This window comes from Urocitellus parryii, chromosome 5 (assembly GCF_045843805.1).
Source record: "Urocitellus parryii isolate mUroPar1 chromosome 5, mUroPar1.hap1, whole genome shotgun sequence".
NCBI classification, from domain to species: Eukaryota; Metazoa; Chordata; class Mammalia; order Rodentia; family Sciuridae; genus Urocitellus; species Urocitellus parryii.
The window spans coordinates 14,457,020-14,464,226 of NC_135535.1; positions in this window are offsets into that span (position 1 = coordinate 14,457,020).

Here is a 7,207-nt window from a genome sequence, read left to right on the forward strand (position 1 = left end):
TTAGGTATGACTTGAGTTTTTCTAAGGTTAGAAGGGAAGAAAGCTTTTCTTGGATGTTTTAACTTTGAGATCATATTCTGATTGTTACTATGTGATAGTGCTTAAACTGTGCTTCCTGTATCTCAGCCCCCCCATCCCTCCCCCCGCCAACCTCTTCCTAAGGTGGTGCCTTACTCTGCTGCCTCCTTGCACAACAGGCGAGTCTATAGTTGAGGACATGGTTGACGTGTTCTGGGTGATTAGGGTTAGCTGCTGAAACTTCTCATGAAGCCTCAACAGGGTAGTTCTTGTGCCTGGGGCAGCTCCAAGGTCAGTCTTCTAAAGAGGGGTGGCAGCCCCCACCTCTTCTGGTTCCCCAGAAATCACTGGTGTTGGACCCACTCTCTTCATTTATCTCAGTACACGCTGGGTTAAATTCCTTTAACATGGAAATACTGCACAAGATAGTTAACCTAATGGCCAAAACCCCAAAACAAGAAGAAATTGAGATGTTTAAGTGAGAATGAAGCCGGTATTGCTTATTTATAACTCTCTTTCATTTTTTACCTTAAAATGATAAATTAGTAACCTCTCATTGGACAGGCCTTTTCTCTGAGCCTTCTCTGTGCCCTTGCAGGTGGCTTCATCCACTGCTACTGTTGGGTAAGTGGTCACGCTGGGAGGCAGACTATGAATGTGGGCTCTGGAGTCTGTGGAATGGTCTTCTCTGGGCTTTGCAGCATGATGGTTTGTGCCCTTGGCCAAATTATGTAACTGGTGCCTTTTAATTTGTAAATAGAGAATGAAGGGGTTCCCTTTTGTTAATATTGTTTGGTGTTAGGTTAGTTGACATGTGTCCTCAGCTATCACAATGCTTGACACACAGTAAACAACAGCTAGTATCATTCAGTTGCATATTAGCCTAGATTTTTTTTACGTTAGCTTAGATTTCTATCCTAAGAAACATTGACTGTAGATGACCCAAGAAGCTTTAAACTTTAGAAATGCAGTAAAACTGGAATAAATGGTTTTTAAGGCCAAAGCTGAGAAACTGGCTCATAGTATTCTCGAGGGTCAGTGTGTGGATGGCGTTTCCTTCCTTAAAAGGCCATTGTGCTCATAATTCTATGTTGTCCTGAGGTGCTCGGCAACCTCAAGCAGCAGTAGGCAGCAGTATTGCAGACTAGTCAGCTGCCTTTTCACATTGTTGATATGCATACACACCTTGCAGTAAGCACTCCTTTACCTGTCCTGAGAGGTATAACACAAGCCGAAGCTTTTACCTCACACAGGTGAATTTACATTATCTGAAAATCGAACTGCATCCCAGGGGCACACACTGAAGAACAACCTGGCTCCAGATAAACAGATGATCACTGTCCACTCATCCCTTTCATATGTTGAAACCTCCAATATCTCACAAGGTGGCCATATTGAGATATGATTAAAGAAGTAATTAAAATGAGGTCCTTAAGATGGATCCAAATTCAATATGACTGGTGTTTTCATGAGAGGAAGGTTTGCAGGTGGATTCATACAGAGGATAGGTAGTGTGAAGATGAGGGAGAAGGTGCACACCTGCAAGCCAAGCAGAGGCCTGGGCAGGTCCTTTCTTCACAGCCCACAGACAGTCCTTCTGACACCTTGTCTTGGACTTAGGGCCCCCAGAACTGTGGGAGGGTATCTGTCATTCCGGCCTAGCAGTCTGAAGTACTTTGTTGGGGCAGCCTTGCAAATCAAATCCTGCCTAAGCAAACATGCCTTCTGTGTAATGATTGTATAAAGAGGAGCAGCTTCCAGAGTAGTGCCTACAGATGCTGCAGGGCAACGTGAAAGGTGGTGACAATTAGTTGTGGTCTGCGTTCCACCAGCAGATTTCTCTGCTGTCCAAGGGGTGGACTAGCTCAACAGTCTCCTTAGTTTTTCTTGCCTAATACGATTGAGGCATCATAGTCCTCAGGTCTGTTAAACCTCAGACAAAGCACAGCTTTCTTTTCAGAAACCATTTAAGTGCTGTCTGTTAAAGGCATTTCAGGGGGAAAGGAGAAATAACCAGCGTTCTGCCCCTTCCCTGTGGTCCTTGAGATCTCGCAGTGCCTCCAGCATCTGGGTTCCCATCTGGATCACTGAAGGAAATAAAGCATATATATAGCTGGGCTCTGCAGGTGGTTCTGAAGTAGCCCCCTGGGGTTTTCTGTGGAGTCAGGCCAGATACAGATGATTTCTCAGGCGGGGCAGGCTCTAGCAGTGTTATTAGTCACATTTCACCTGTTGATGGGGACACGCCATGCAATGCGTTGTCAGTGGATTGATGGTGTGTGAACATCCTAGGGTATACTCAAACCTAGATGGCATAGGTCAGTCACTGCATGTGGCCTCTTGATGTGATCAGGGGAATAAAACCTTGATGTATGAGGCTGTTGCAGCATGGTTTATAACAAACTTAAAAAAAAAAAACAAAAACAAAGGGAGTACTTAAACTAAAAAGCACAGTAAATACAAAACCAGTCGCAGTCATTAGTCATCATGTACTGTGTATTGTCCATAAGTGTGTGTGCTGTAATACAACTGGCAGTGCAATAGGTGTGCTCACCAGCATCACCACAAACGAGCAACATGTCCTGTGAGGTTATGACACCGATGACGTTGCCAGGGAGTAGGAATTTTCAGCTCCATTGTAGCAGGACCAGCCTGTTCTGTGACAGGAATGTCATCGTGTTGCCCATTGTTGTAGGTGCAAAGTATTTTTTAAGATCCAGGAGCAAGAGTGAAAAAGGCACCCCAAGAACCGAAGGTGAGCAAGGAAAGGCAGCCAAGGTGAGACTGCTTGTGGGTGTGGTAAGAGAAGGCTGGCTCTGGGGAGAGGAGGAGGAGTGTTTGGAAAACCAGATCACACATTGGGAGTACAGGACTAAACAGAATGCTGGGTTTACCAAATCAGCCATTTTTTAAAATCGTTTTAAGTTAGTTATAGTGTTTATTTGTGGTAGGCATTGTTCTAATGCTTTATAAATAACACACTCTGCAAAGATGATCTGGGACTATCTCTAATTTACAGAAGCAACTGAAACACAGAGAGGTTAAGAAATTGGCCCAGAGTTACAGTTAGTAAGAGGCAGAGCCTAGACTCAGTCTGTCTAACCACTGAACTTATTTTTAAATTTTATTTATTTAAACATCTTTTTTTTTAGGAGTAGTTGAACACAATACCTTTATTTTATTTTATTTTTTTTATGTGGTACTGAGGATCGAACCCAGGGCCTTGCACGTGCCTGACAAGCACTCTACCACTGGGCCACAACCCCAGCCCCTGAGCTTATTTTTTAAATGAACACATGTTTGAGAGTGTGTGTGTGTGTGTGTGTGTGTGTGTGGCTGGAGATCTATCCCAGGGCCTTGTGCATGCAAAGCCAGCACTCTACCAACTGAGCTATATCCCCAGCCTGAACATACTCTCTTTTTCATGATTTTTTTTTTTAGTTGTAGGTGTATACAATACCTTTATTTTATTTATTTTTATGTGATGCTGAGGATTGAACCCAGCGCCTCGCACGTGCGAGGTGAGTGCTGTACCACTGAGCTACAACCCCAACCCCAAATGAACCTACTTTTTTAAACTTCGTTTTTCTATATGGTACTGAGAATTGAACTTGGTGTCTGTACCACTGAGCCACAACCCTGCCCCCACGGAGTTTTACTGATTGTCTGGTAGTAGCTTGTTTGGAATTGGGATCTCACCAAAGCATATATCTAGGTATTATGGTTTGAATCTTAAATGTCCCTCAGAGGCTCGTGTGTTAAAGGCTGATGACACTATTGGGAGATGTGTGGAGCCTGGTGAAAGGAAGTTAGATCATTGCAGGGAGCGCCCTAGAAGGGAATGTTGGGACCCCGGCCCCTTCTCTTCCTCTTCTTCCTAACTTTGCTTGACCTTGTGTTCCCTGCCATCTTTGCCACAGGTCCAAAAGCAATGGAGCCAACAACCAAGGACTGAAATCTCTGAAACCATGGGCCAGAATAAATTTTTCCTGCTTACAGGTTGATGGTCTCAGGTTCTAGTGAGGAAAGCTGACTGACACACTAGGCTATGATTCTTTAATCAAGATCTGAACTATGCCATTTAGACACAGCCTGTTCAAAGTCATGAGTGGGGGCTCACGGGAAGCATGCTTTGTTTGTTCTTTGTGTTTTCTGCTCCTCTGCAGCCTACCTTCTCACTTCCAAACTCATCTTAGAGAATCATTTAGGTATTTATATTGGGAAAACTTAGGTCTTGAATGATCTGTCATTCAATAATAATTCTGGTTCCTCTTAGCTAGCATTTGTGACACATTTGCCTGTAGATGTAGTCCATTCTTATCATTTAGTCCTCATAGAGCATTATAAAAGTAGGCTTATGCAGTTTTCTAGATGTTGGAAATGAAGTTCAGAAAAATTAGTTTCCTGCAACCTGGGAGTACTTTTAAAAATATGTATTTCTTCTGGGGTTCTTCCATGTTAATCTACACGGAGCAGCAAAATGTTTTGACTCTGCTTTTGTTCTGACATCTCTTCCAGGGTGCATCACACTGTTCCCTGCACTAGTCGCATATGTGCACTGGGGTTGTGAAATACATTTTTCATAAGCAAAGAACACCTCTGTGGGACTTTGCTTCCAGTTGATTAGCGACAGCTGACACTTCACTATGAAATATGAATTATTCAGAAGTGCATCTGGAATTCTCATGCAAATAGTGTGTTTCATGGCAAGAGAAAAGCAGGGTAGTCCACTCATTCAGCAAGTATTTGTTTTCGTTAGTAAAGGAATATGTTAGACTTATTAAAGGGGTTGAAGTGGGTATGTAAGAAATAGTGGTGGTGACCAGAAAATTCAGTTCCAAGCCCAAAGCATCTATTATAAAGGAAGATAACTCCAGTATATAATCCTACAGTGTCTAAGTATTTTCAAAATAACAACCTCATAAAGTAGGTTTTAATATTCTTGTTTTCTAGAGCCACAGAGAATCACAGAAGTTGATCCAGCTATTAAGGTCTAGGAGTGGAATCAGTCAGTCCTACTTCTGCATCCTATTGCTTCCCCCACAAATTACACCAGTTATTAGTGTGACTGTGGGAAAGTCACTTAACTTGGATGACTTTGTACTTATTTTGGTAGTTTATAATGATGATTCAAATACTGATTGATAAGTATACTTGAGAAATTTAGAGACTGAATGTTGGGAACAGACATTGCGAAAATTCCAAGTGGTGAGGCATCCCATTTAGCTGAATTTTATAACATAAAACAGAAATCACAATCATTAAGTCTAATGAGGGAGACTATTAAGTATTATAAAACATCAATGTGGAATGCATAGCATGGAAATCTACATAGGTTGAAGGATGAGGGGAAGCTTCTCGGAGTGACATTTAAGCTGAACTTTGACGGATGAATGTAAGTAGCCAAAGAATGAGTAATATTTTTTTATACAGAAGAAAGAGCAGGATGATTGGTTAAGGTTTTATCAGCAACAGCAAACTGCATGAAGTGGGGAACTGTTAGACATTTCATAAAAGGGACATGACATTGTGGTCCTCTCGTAGCTGTTCTTCCTCATTGTCCCAGAGACTGTATTCCATGAAATAAGGCATTTAAACTAGCCCCTTTTGCAGAGAAATTATTATGTATCAATAAAATTAACTGAAAACTAAGAACTGAGAGAGTTTAATAAGGTGCCCAGTATAAAGAAAGCATAAAAATTTCAATAGCTCTTCTATATTAGGAATAGCCAACTTCAAAATACAAAGAAGCCTGCCCTCTCCCTCTTCCTCTCTGCCCTCTTCCTCTCTCCTCTCTGCCCTCCTCCTTTCCTCTCTATGCTCTCTGCCTCTCCCTTTCTTCCCCTTTGGGCAGCCCTCAATAAAATCTCTTGGTTGAAAAAAAAAATACAATGAAGAATGTCCTATGTACATTAGTATTAAAGTCATAAGACAGGAATGAATTCAACAACTGCAAAGTTTATGAAAAGAGAATAAACTTCACTGAAAAATATGAAAGGATAGAATGCAAAGTTGTCTTATGAATCTAAATGGGACACATTTAATGGCATGGAATTATTACATTTCTCTATAACTGTAAATCCACCAACACCATTCAATATCCCAAAGTTTTTTTTTGTTTTTTGTTTTTTTTGGGGGGTGGTTCTTTTTTGGTGGTTGTGCTGGTGATTGAATCCAGGGCCTTGTGCTTGTGAGGCCAGCACTCACTCTACCAACTGAGCTATATCCCCAGCCCCAAAGGTATTTGTATGAAACTTAATAAGCTTATTTGAAAATGAAGGCATAAAGAATAGGAATTTACAAACACAAGAGACAAATGACACAGTGGAGAAAAGTAACATGCAAGAGATAAAAATGCACTTACAAATCATTTTAAATATTTTTTGGTTGTCCATGGACCTTTATTTTATTTATATGCAATGCTGAGATTTGAATCCAAGTGCCCCACACCTACAAGGCAAGTTCTGTACCACTGTGCTACAATCCCAGCCCCACAAATCAATTTTTAAAAGCACAAAACAATTAGCAAAACATTTAACAGATAAAAAAAAAAATACAGGGCTAGGTTTGTGGCTCGTCTGTAGTGCACTTGCCTGGCATGTGTAAGGCACTGAGTTCGATTCTCAGCACCGCATATAAATAAATAAAAGTGCAGTTATATTGACTTTGCTTATAAAGTGGTAAAGATGTATATGATCAGTACCATCCATTCTTAACCTGGATTTGAGAAAAAGAATACTTTGGGGATGTTAATTGCTAAAAGCTCTTTTAGAAGGCAATTTGGCAATATAAATAAGTATAAAAAACTATACGTTTTGATTCAGTTATCTTCTAGAAATTTATCTTGTGGAAATACTCATGTAAAAAAGGTATGTACAGTATCGTCAGCCTTTCTTATGGGTGTATGATGAGGCTATGCCAGTATTTGTAACAGTGAAAATGGAAAAAGAACAACAACAAACACAAAAAACAACAAAACCCCTAAGTGTTCTCGTAAAGGAAATGTTAAGTTATCCTTACTAAGCAATATAATGCTGACAGATGAACGAAGTAAATCTGTATGTGCTAATATAGAAATACCAAAAAGACACATTAAGTGGAGGAGCATGTCACCTGATTATCGTCTATCCCTAAGTCTGTATTAACACAAATTGTACAGAGGGCTCTGTAGCAGTCAGTCCTGTTTTGC